Source organism: Vipera berus (genome assembly GCF_964194415.1).
Source record: "Vipera berus genome assembly, chromosome: 4".
NCBI classification, from domain to species: domain Eukaryota; kingdom Metazoa; phylum Chordata; class Lepidosauria; order Squamata; family Viperidae; genus Vipera; species Vipera berus.
In genome coordinates this window covers 33,643,690-33,656,479 of record NC_138206.1, presented here as the reverse complement: position 1 = coordinate 33,656,479, position 12,790 = coordinate 33,643,690, and the positions used below count along the sequence as shown (strand labels likewise).

The window sequence follows — 12,790 nt, the reverse complement described above, 5'->3', positions numbered from 1 at the left end:
TGTCACTTATTTCTCCAGTAGCATTAATAGCAATAATATCTTGTACTGGTATAATATTGTAAAGGATTTAAGCCACTACCTTTTGTCTATTTATTGCATCTGCAGGCCTTTCAAGAAACCCATAGTTGTTGTTGTGTATTAGGTTTTGGGAAAGCAACTATTCACATGTTTGAACTCTAACAGTTCTGGTGGGAGTCTTAGTGGCGGGATTGTTAGGTTCAATCTGATTGGATGTATGGGAGTATAAGCTTGCATGTACGCCCTAACTCCCCAATACAGACATGATTGCCAATAAAGCAATAGTTCACTTGTACTCATCTGCCTGGCATCTTCTCTACACTTCAGAACCCGATACACAATAGTTGTCATCAGTAATCTCTCCATATTGCAACTTAAAGACAGAGGCACAGAAAATATTTCCTTCGCAATTTTACTTTATTTTCAAATAATGAAAACTCTCTAGGTACATTATGGGTTTAGGGGAAAGGGATTATGTTGCTTTTAATGTTCTGTCATGATGGTTTGTCCTTCATTTTATTGTAAACCAACTAAAGTCCTAGAAAGACAAAAGAGCAGTGAATGCACCTGAAACTCTTCATTTGTCAGCATCCAGATTGGAAAAAAGACTCCACAATTTTAACTGTGTTATGTGCTCCTGGCTATTTTTCCTCTTAATCAGAGTCAAGCTTGCCTCACCAATAACTAGCCAACAGACAGTGAAGACCTTTTATTTTGTTTATTGCAATAAGCATGGAGAGCAGCTATCAAAGCTTGGTTGTCTCCAAAGTTCCAACCCAAAATATTCTCTTCTTTATACAACCCTATCCCTCATTCCCCATTGGCTGAGATACTATGAGGTTATACTCTTCCTGACTGCTTCCTACGTATTTCCTGCTACCTTCCTTAACATACTAAATCATACTTCACATGCACATTAATAATATAAGATATTAGACATATTCAATTGTTTGTTTTGAGTTCAGAATACTTTATGGATTCTTAGAACAATAGATTCTTTCCTGTTTTTCAGTTCAGTCTCCCTTTCCTGTTATCCCATTCAGCTAGTTTTCCTGTTATGCTAGTTGTCTCCTTTTAGAGCTGTTTTTACAGCTTCTATTCTTCCTTTTCCCACTCTGAAGACCCAGCTAATTTTTGCCTACTTATTTATTTTACATCCTTCCTTTGTACTAACATTTCTTGCTCACATCCATTCAATTTTAATTTTTTTCTTTCAATATAAAATTTTGAAGACCATTCACTTAATCCTATGACATGAAATTCTGCTTTACTGAGATGGACTATAGTAACATAATCTTGAAAGCCTGTCAGTGTTTGCTCTCTCCTCCCCTTATGTCACAAAATGGTATAAGATGGAAGCGATTGAGAAATCAGAAAATAACAAGTTGAAAATTCTAATGTAGAACTGAAAAAAAGCTCATCATAAAAATGTTAAGACATAATTAAATGAAACATTAAAATATAAACTTACAAATATATTCCATGAATAAGGATTAAGTTTAGGTAAAGAAGTATTTTCAAGGGTATAATATTTGATTTACATCTCTCCAGTCATAATTATAGAATCCATAGCCAAATAAAAAGATATTTAAAATACCTATATATCTGGAAAATCCTTAGTAGGACTATAGTAAATAATTGTAATGCTTTGATGTTTTTAAAGCAATATTTAAAAATTATTTTAGATCATTAATTCTATGTTTCAACATACAGTTTCAAAACTTGTTGATTAAAATTGCTCCATCCTCCAACGGATTCTGAGTTACTTTTGATGTGACCAAGATTGGAAGAGATCATTATCTTGTGGAAGAAAAAGAAAAGGATTTTCAGATTTTAAGTTGATCAATTTGATAATGAATTTCCTTCTTTTTAGCAGACATGTAGTATGTTATATCCCATTACATTTTTAGAGAAAAGAAATGAGATTATCATGGTTAAAGATGTAATAATTAATTACATAATTTATAATTTAGTAAATGTATATACCCTCCAACTCCCAGCAAGTCTGGGTGGTTAAAAATAACACTTCATTAAAACATGTTTTTAAAAGGTAAAGGTTCCCCCGCACATGCGTGCTAGTCGTTTCCAATTCTAGGGGCCAGTGCTCATCTCTGTTTCAAAGCCGAAGAGCCAGTGCTTGTCTGAGGACATTTCCGTGGTCATGTGGCCGGCATGACTAGACGCCAAAGGCACACAGAATGCTGTTACCTTCCCACCATAGTGATCCCTATTTTTCTACTTGCATTTTTATGTGCTTTCGAACTGCTAGGTTGGCAGAAGCTGGGACGAGTAACAGGCGCTCACTCTGTTATGTGGCACTCGGGATTCAACCCACCAAACTGCCAACCTTCTGATCGACAAGCTCAGCGTCCTAACATGTTTTTACAATGTCCTAAAATCATTATATTCTTGAAAAAAATACATGATACTGTAAATATTGTCACACATATTAATTTGACATTGAGACAAGGTTTAATACTTTGGATGCCCATATTCTTTTGAATTGCATACCTATTTTGTGGAAGTAATAAGTTAATAACAGAAATAGATCTTGATGCTATTACTTGGAAATTTGTCCTTCATAGGTAGAAAGATAAATTCATGGTCCCTCTTTAGAAACCTCCAAGAAGGTTGAAATATTTTTATCAATACAATAGTATGCTGGTTAGAGTCCTTTCAAGTAGTCCAGAGAAGAAGCAGCAACCTCAAGTATTGATGTTATTGTATTGTAACAATTGTACTGTGTTGTTACAGAATCTTGCAAGTCTGAAAACACATCTTCCATCCCTTAGTTTTATCTCCTGAAAACTATGGTTGGTCTCTTCTGAGAAGCTTTCTTCACCCCATCCCACTTTTTTGATTTTTTTTGTATTTTTATCCTGCATAATTAAATAAAATAGATGTCTAGACAATATACAAATATATGTATGTATGTATGAGAAACCAAGGTATATATTATTTTTCTTGTTACTTTGCTTTCTTTTTTTCCTATGTGTGTCTATATGTGCATGAGTGTGTGTATTTTTTTAAAAAAAATACCATTTATTAATTTCCCATCCGCAAACCATGTCAGCCTAGTCCTCTCTAAAAATTAAGGGGAGAGAGAAATTGAAGTTATTAACAAACATTTAAAAACTATTATTCTTTTAATTCAGATGATCCCATTATAACAAGATTCATAGCAGAAGCTGGATCATGACACACAAGCATTCAAAGATAAAATCAAAATGTTGTAAAAAAAAATCCCTTTTACTCCCAGATAAGCTATGCTGAAAAGCTGCTTCTGAACTATCTATGGAAGAAAAATTAAAATAAATTATTGAAAAATCAATATCTTCTGTGTTGTACAAAATATGGTTCTGTACCAATAAAGAAGAATATTTATTGCAGTCACAGACTAGTACATAATAAATTCAATAGTATAAAAGAAAAGATACACACACAAACACACACACACATAAAGAGAGAGCCAAACTGTAAAATTAACTAGGCTTATCAATCAGTTGATAGCACACTTTGCATATGGTGCAGCAGAATTACTGGACATCTCAGGGAAATCCCAACAATAGAATAAGCTTTTGAGCTGAATCAGAATGGAAACCCAGCTTCAATTTCAAGTTTATATGTCAGCTGCAGTGATAAAACTTCACATGTAATTTTTAATATGAAAATTTGTATATGCTGGTCTTACTCAGAATTGTAAGGCATATTCATAAAACAGAAATTAATTCTTTGATAAAGACCCTGTAAGCAGATAACTTCATCCTGAAGATCTTTGTTTACTTTCAAAGTGTTTCTCATATCTCTTACTAATTATTTATAGCATTTTCAAATAATCCCTATTTCATCTGAATCAGTCACAGATTTTTCTGCTTAACCTGAAGCGTTATATTTCTGATTGAAATGCTTAAATTTATTATTCAAAAAAGAGCAACTATTTTTATATGCATAATTTCAATCACTCTAAAATTTGTATGTCATGGGAAGTGATTCAGTTTGGTTTTCTTTTTTCTTTTAGGTCTGGGCTAAATTCATCTGAAGATGAGATATAGTCTTTCTCTGATTCAGCAAGCTGTTCTTCATCAAGAAAGGGAAAAAATGTTTTCTCTATCCTTTTTTTAATGGATCCATTATAATCCGGAATCTATTATAGAAACTACTGGCCAGTAATGTAGACAGGATTTTTTTCTGTTGACAATTAAGCAGGAAAGGAGTCAAAATAGGCAGTAAGATTATCATGTAGATCAGGGGTGATCTGAAATTGTAATTCTGGATACTGCCATAAACAAATTACAAGTCCAATGTAATATACCAAGTTTAAGGCTTAGCATTTCTGAAATGTGACTCCCACTAAAAACAAGTAAAATTTAATGAAAACTCAACATATTAGAAAAAGTATGAATTATGTATGATCTTTCAAATAGCATTCATGGTACATTAAAATTAAATAAAAATACATTGGTTTTTTTAATAAAAAATACATTTTACAATTATCCAAATCTCACAAGATTATTACAATGAAATATTGTTCAATCTCAAGCAAAAATTCAAAAGATTTCTTAAGATCTTGCAATCTAGTCTATTTTCGGCCGGTTTAAACAGTTCTTTTTGGTATCATAAAATGATGGTAATCATTACCTGACAAGGTAATAAACCTCAGAACAAAGCCTTAAGGTTCTCAGAATATGCTAAGAATCTATAACTTTTAATGGAAATACTGAGATAACCTTTCACTATTTCTCAGGGCTGTAATTTTCTGACTAAGACTATAAAGAATATAGTCTTATTTTTCTTATTTTTTTTCTAGTTTTTTACATTTCCACTTTTTCTTCACTTTATATATTTTCTTAGTTTTCATTAGTCTTTTACTTATAAACTTCAATAAAATGATTGTTAAAAAAGAATAAATGTAACAGCTAATAAAAAGTTTAAGTTACCAATAAAACAATGTAAGAAATCTTAAAAGGAAATTAGAAGAAGAAATTGAGAGGGATAAAATATGCCATCAATCAGCAAATACATTTAATCGATTCAAATTGATGTCATCCATTTCACACCATCTATCTGATAACATAATCCAGGATTCTTAGGAAGAAAACATCTTTCCTAGGAATTGCAATGCATGTTATTTATTTTTGTATACTACTTCAGACACTGGATATGATTAATGCTACAACAGATATTGAATAAAAACGTGAAAAATGAAAAAAGAAAGGAAGGAAGGAAGAGAAAGAGAGAGAAAGAAATCTGGATACATATCATTTCCCATTGGTAGTAGCAAAGTGACAAGTACTTAATTTGAATCTGAGGTTCTTTTGTAAGAAAGACCTGGGCATAGGACTGCTGTCACAACCCCTTCTGCTATTTTTCTGAGGACTAAGTCATGAGAAATTTAAACTACCTGATGGAGTATTTCATTATATGGATTCATCATTTGAGAATCGAGTCCTTTCTATGAAGACCTCTCCCTTATCCTTGAAATAATGGATGCTATTATTCTAGGAATGAAGTGAACCTATCACATCTTGGAAGATCTTATCTGGCTCTCTAAACATCTCCATTTCAAGCATCTTGATTTTATTCCCTGATTGGCTGACTAAGCATTTCTGGTTTAGCTACTTCAATTTCAATATACAGTCAATATATCACTATTAACAAGCAGATACTCACATATTTGATGCTCTGTGCAACAAACTGGAACACATCTTTCCCCTCTTGGCTTTTTAATGTGAACAATTAGGAATTCCTCTTCTTTAAGAACTATTTGATGTAAAATGTAGCTTAACTGTTACACTTTTTCAGAATTTGGTGCCCCACCTTTCTTCCACAATTGTTAAACTTACTTTGACCTTTAATCTCTGGAAAGGGAAGGTCAGGGGGCTCCTCTGCCTTCTTATCTCCTCTACTAAACTCTTTCACAAATCTCCCTGTTGCTGTTTGTCCTCCCACTCAGCTTCTTTTGCAGTATATGCTCTCAATTGCCTCTTTTCTTTCCAATGTTGTTACAGGGTTAACTAAATGAACTAAGTTAAGCCTACATTACCTGTCAGTAGATCAAGTTCCTTGCAAGCTGCTAGGTATCATTCGATAACAGTGATGGTCTTCTGTGCTCCAAATAATGCAATAATGCCTCTGTTCTACTGTACACTTTAGTTTCAAACTAAATTTAAAAGAAAAGTGGGATGCTGGAAGTTAAGCATTCTTTCCAGATGCTATTTTGGAGATTCGTACAAAACAACTTTTTCCAACCAAGATATTTATTTATTTATTTTATTGGATTTATATACTGCCCATCTCCCGAAGGACTCGGGGTGGTGTACAGGGCAATTAAAACACAATATACAGCACATAATATACAAAATTTAAATAAATTAAACCAAGTAGCCCAAGCAATAAAACACGTTCTAAAATTTAAAATTTGGAATTTAAAATCTAAAACCCCAATCCCTCAGTCCAGGCCAGCAAGTTCAAATAACCAAGTTTTCAGGTCGTGGCGAAAAAAGCGAAGGTCAGGAGCCATCCAGAGCTCAACAGGAAGCTGGTTCCAGAGAGCAGGCATGCCCACAGAGAATGCTCTCCCCCTGGGGGCCGCCAGTCAACACTCCCTGACTGACGGCACCCTGAGAAGGCCCTCTCTATGGGAGCGCACAGGACGATGGGAAGTTAACACCAGCAAAAGGTACTCCCATAAATAATCTGGGCCCGTGCCATATATGGGTCTCTTCTCTTTAATATCTACATGAAACCTCTGGGCAGATCATTCAGTGGCATGGGGTGCAGTATCATCAGTACTGCATTCAGTTATACATCTCCACCCTTTGCTGGACAGGGAATTCTGTTGCAATGATGACCAAATGGCTGAAGGCTGTGAGGATCTGGATGTAAAGGAACTGACTTCAATTCAATCCTGGTAAACGGAGTGACTTTGAGTTTTTGGTCCCTGAAAGTCTCGTGATATGTCATCTTTGCAGATGGCCTTATAAGAGATAGCTGAACAGCAGTAAGAAGATTAAGAAGAAAGGAGGAAAGCTAATAATAACTAATGCAGGTATAAGAACAAGTGATAAGAATGTTAATTATGTTCATAATTCATAAAACCACCAAATAGTTCTTTTCATAGGGGACATTACTTTAAATCATAATCACAGGAATAAAATAATGTACCCGTATATACTTGAGTATAAGCCGACTCGAGTATAAGCCGAGACCCCTAATTTTACCCAAAAAAACTGGAAAAAGTTATTGACTCGAGTATAAGCCGAGGCTGGGAAATGCAGCAGCTGGAGGCTGGATCCCCCGAAAGACGTCTCTGCTGAGATGAGAGAACGGGGTGGCAAGCTGCCGAGAGAATGGGGCGGCCTGCTGTTCTCTCGGTGCAGCACGGCAGAGGCTGGATCTCGCGAAAGAAGTCTCTGCTGAGAGAATGGGCGGCAAGCCTCCACCACCCCATTCTCTCAGAGGAGCGCTCCACTGCCCCATTCTCTCGGCAGCTTGCCACCCCGTTCTCTCATCTCAGCAGAGACGTCTTTCGGGAGATCCAGCCTCTGCCGTGCTGCACCGAGAAAACAGCAAGCCGCCCCATTCTCTCGGCAGCTTGCCACCCCGTTCTCTCATCTCAGCAGAGACGTCTTTCGGGAGATCCAGCCTCTGCCGTGCTGCACCGAGAAAACAGCAAGCCGCCCCATTCTCTCGGCAGCTTGCCACCCCGTTCTCTCATCTCAGCAGAGACGTCTTTCGGGAGATCCAGCCTCTGCCGTGCTGCACTGAGAAAACAGCAAGCCGCCCCATTCTCTCGGCAGCTTGCCACCCCGTTCTCTCATCTCAGCAGAGACGTCTTTTGGGAGATCCAGCCTCTGCCGTGCTGCACCGAGAAAACAGCAAGCTGCCCCATTCTCTCGGCAGAGCGCTCCACTGCCCCATTCTCTCGGCGGCTTGCCACCCTGTTCTCTAATCTTGGTGGAGAATTCTTTCGGGGGATCCAGCCTCTGTCACCCCCTTCTCTCAGCTGGGCAGCTGAGAGAAGGGGGCGGCAGAGGCTGGATCCCCCGAAAGAAGTCTTCGCCGCTGAGAGAATGGGCGGCAAGCTTCCCCGCCCCATACTTCGCGGAGCGCTCCAACGCCTCGTTCTCTCGTCTCAGCGGAGACTTGTTTCGGGGGATCCAGCCTCTGTCACCCCCTTCTCTCAGCTGGGCAGCTGAGAGAAGGGGGCGACAGAGGCTGGATCCCCCGAAACAAGTCTTCGCCGCTGAGAGAATGGGCGGCAAGCTTCCCCGCCCCATACTTCGCGGAGCGCTCCAACGCCTCATTCTCTCGTCTCAGCAGAGACTTGTTTCGGGGGATCCAGCCTCTGTCACCCCCTTCTCTCAGCTGGGCAGCTGAGAGAAGGGGGCGACGGAGGCTGGATCCCCCGAAAGAAGTCTTTGCCGCTGAGAGAATGGGCGGCAAGCTTCCCCGCCCCATACTTCGCGGAGCACTCCAACGCCTCGTTCTCTCGTCTCAGCGGAGACTTGTTTCGGGGGATCCAGCCTCTGTCACCCCCTTCTCTCAGCTGGGCAGCTTCTGTCGCCCATTTCTCTCAGCTGCCTGGGCAGCTGAGAGAAGGGGGCGGCAGAGGCTGGATCCCCCGAAAGAAGTCTTCGCCGAGAAAATGGGCGCTGAGATTTTCTCGGCGAAGACTTCTTTCGGGGGATGCAGCCTCTGCCGCCCCTTTCTCTCAGCTGCCCAGCTGAGAGAAGGGGGTGACAGAGGCTGCATCCCCCGAAAGAAGTCTTCGCCGAGAAAATGGGTGGCAAGCTTCCACCGCCCCATTCTCTCAGCGGAGGCTTGCAGAGGTGGCGGCGGAGCTGGGCGCGCAGCTCTCCAAACCGCCGCAGCCCGTTTGGAGAGCTGCTGCCTTCGTCCATGTTTGATGAAAGCAGCAGCTCTCCAAACTGGGGGGTGGAAGTTCTTTTTTTTTTTTGTTCACTGGAGTATAAGCCGAAGTGGATTTTTCAGCCCAAAAAGTGGGCTGAAAAATTCGGCTTATACTCAAGTATATACGGTATCTATCTACTTGAATTTTTTTTAAAAAAAATTACTAAAAATAACCATAGTAGTGGATGGTAGTAGTATTTATGGGAAATATACATGTCTGTTGTCTGATAAATTGTCACTTGCAGCTTGCTAAAAGAAGCTGATGGCATTGGAATGATAGCAAAATGATGCCAAAGTTAGAAATTGCAGTTAAATTAGTTATTGTAGGGTAGACTGTAGGTTTTTCAAACATAAAATAAAAGTTTAATGTGGCAGCCAAATGTCATGCTATTTCATTTTGGTTTTGCTCTCTTGTCAATAAAAACTGTCAAGGTGGAAAAATCCAGTGGGAATCAGATTTAAAAAATAGTGTACAAGAGTAAACAGATAAAAGAAAGAACTGTCAAATATTTGTAGGCTGCAGATTTTTTAAATACCCCCAATATGAATGGATGTATTAAAATGGAATTTTAATGTAATGGATGTATGAAAATTGAATTAAATGGCCTCCGTTCCAAGTGTTTTGGCTTAAGGTGGATTATCTGGGAACATTATTAATAGAAATTATTAATTACTATTAACATAAATTAACATTAAATCAATATTGAAATTGTGCTTTCCAAAATGTGAAAAGCCTTTGTTGTCAGAAATAATAGGCATGTTTCTATTTTATAATAGTAGTAAAGTAAAAATGCATGCTAGATGCTAAGAACTCATTTTGTACTAAAAAGCAGTTAGACAATATATAGTACAGGGGTGCAGTGTAGTAGTGCAGGATGTCATTTTCTAGAAGAAAAATGAGACAACATATAATCTAGTTTGAAAGTGAATAGTCTGTATTCAGAACAAGGGATGGAGTCATACAGCAATCATTTCCAGTTTATAATTGAACAAAGAATTACCTTGAGTAATATGAGCAACAGAGATTAAGAAGACTCCTGTTTAAGGATAGAAGTGTTTGATACTCATTATGCACACTAGTGTAATAATACACTGTTTGCACAATGAATTAACTGAGGATTGAAAAAAGGAAGAGAGAAATAAAGTAATTAACTATTAAGAAAATACATGCAGGTATTTATTTCCAACATGTGATAATTTCTCTTTTTATTAATTAACTAAAAAGAGTATTCCATCAGTTTTTTTTAAGGAATATGCAACCCACAACCAAATGTGGGGGTTTTAGCACATACTGAAGAATAAATATAAAATAAAGAATATGAAACAATCAGAGAGTCAGAGACTGTGTTCACATGACTTACCTTACTACGGCAGCAGTACACAACAAATACTTTCTCACTGGTGGCAATTGTTTTAGTCCACAACAAAGGATCATAGAAGCAGAAACTGTAGAATTACAAGAGAGCAGAAGTGTCATTTAGTCCAACCATGTAGTGATTGCATCAGTTTTCCTATGATTTGTTGCTATATTTGTACATCGAAATGAAAATAAGTAGCGAGGCAGAAGTTGATGAGGTCCATAATTCTGGGTATTTTCATCTTAATATACTAGACTAGGTTGGATGTGTTATCTAGTTCTGCTGTCATCATATCAAGCACCTGCTGCCGGCGTCGACTCCCCTCCGCCCTGTGCGTTCCCACAGAGAGGGCCTCCTCAGGGTGCCTCCGGTCAGAGAATGCCGGCTGGTGGCCCCCAGGGGGAGGGCCTTCTCTGTGGGCGCCCCGGCTTTATGGAACCAACTGCCGGTTGACCTCCGGACGGCACCGGATCTTCGCTCCTTCCGGCGCGGGTTAAAGACCCATCTATTCGAACAAGCTGGCCTGGCCTGATGGGGGAATGTTAGGGTTTTAATGTTTTTATATTTTGATTGTTTTAATTGGGCAATAATTTAATCCTTTTTTAACTTTTGTATTTCTATTTATATGCCCTGTTCACCGCCCTGAGTCCTTCGGGAGAAGGGCGGTATAAAAATTCAATAAAACTAAAACTAAACTAAACTAAAGAATCAGGACCATTTATAAGGTTGCTGCATAGAAGATTTATTCAAGCCTATACACAAGAATCTGATCAACTAAAGTCTAAGTAGTTCAAATAAAGGTTTATTGCAAGCTTATATTCTCGCGGTGGCTCAGTGGGTTAGGACGCTGAGCCTGTCGATCAAAAGATCGGCAGTTTGGCGGGTCGAATCCCGAGTGCCGCGTAACAGAGTGAGCGCCTGTTACTCGTCCCAGCTTCTGCCAACCTAGCAGTTCGAAAGCACGTCAAAATGCAAGTAGAAAAATAGGAACCACTACGGTGGGAAGGTAACAGCGTTCTGTGCGCCTTTGGCGTCTAGTCATGCCGGCCACATGACCACGGAGACGTCCTCGGACAAGCGCTGGCTCTTCGGCTTTGAAACGGAGATGAGCACTGCCCCCTAGAGTCGGAAACGACTAGCACGCACGTGCGGGGGAACCTTTACCTTTACCTTATTCTCTATAAGAATTGGAACTACTAACAGTCAAAGCAAACTGGCAGCAGATAAGAGTCAATGGAATTCAAGGTGAGCTAGACTAAGATCTCTTGTGGGCACAAAGGGACTCAAGACTGTATTTGACCCCTCCCTCGTGCTCAGCCTCGTCATCTTCTACATTCAACACTAAATTGGTGCCAGATAAAAGTCAAGAGAATTCAGGAGTGAGTGGCTTTGGAGCGCTTGTGGGAACACAAGGACTCTAAACTGATGACTATTTAACTCTGTCCTCCAGTACTGGAATGTGGTATGATTAGAGTTAATACTATAGACCAAGGGGATCTCTACTCCCTTTTACAATATGGGGGTGTGAAAAATTATAAGACAGAAATGTTTGCCTAAAATGCGTCCTTAAGACATTTTCACACATCTACCAATCTCACTCTCTTATCTGGTACTGTAGTTTTGCACAAATACATGTGTATCCTCTTTAGTTTTCTGTGGGACTAGCTTAGATGAGAAAGAGGATTCAGCTGACCATAAATAAAATTGAAAAATCAGCATTCGAGCAATCACTCACCCTGCTTCTTTCTTGATTGCATCTGGTTTCCAGAGAGAAAACAAGGTAGTGATTATTTACACAGACACACACACACACAGAGAGAGATCTTGTTAAATTGCTTGTGAAGATAGTCACATTATCTTGCTACCTGATATACAGAGAATTTTCAGGAGCTGCAAGGACATATGGTTGAGCCAGCTAGCACTTTAAATGTGTAGTGGCATACTTTGAAAACATTTTTAAAAATAGGACTCCCCCCCCACACACACACACACCTCTTCCCAGCACTCTTCCCTAAAACCAGGAAAAATGGGTCAATTACTTTGTATCATTTCCAGGTCCATTGTGGCTTTTCATTGTGGCTTTTAGGCTCATCCCAAAAGGTCAGTGTGGTCTCTAGTTACCAAAAAAAATGCACATGGAAAGATAGAGAAAACAAACAAAGAAATAGGATCTGTTCACATGAAACATTTCACCAGGTCAAAGGAGAAAGTTATGTTCCCATTTTTCTTTTCTCCCTCTTGCAACTACTGTACATGAAAAAATAGATCGATTAGAAGTCCCAACTCTGTCCAGACAGATAAGAATTTGGATTAGATCATGGATTGATTGATTTTTTAACTGGAGAAGGCAAGGAACTGACAGCTTTCCAGTCTTCTTTGATGTAATTAGATGGACTTTTAAAAAGGCTGCTCCTGACCTAGGCCCAGGTTGCCTAGGCATATGCAACCTTCAGTAAAGTCCTTTATTATTCTGCTATCCCACAACAAATGGCCCTGCAATG

At 39.0% G+C, this 12,790-nt stretch overlaps 1 long non-coding RNA gene across 1 annotated transcript; it reads right to left on the bottom strand.

Moving 5' to 3' along the window:
- Nucleotides 1–482: 482 nt before the first annotated feature.
- LOC308668102 lies at nt 483–6,164 on the bottom strand. The gene is made up of 3 exons (XR_014026443.1): nt 6,062–6,164; nt 1,730–1,818; nt 483–556 (listed from the first exon to the last, which is right to left on the bottom strand). It is a non-coding gene; the product is annotated as an uncharacterized lncRNA (long non-coding RNA).
- Nucleotides 6,165–12,790: the final 6,626 nt, after the last annotated feature.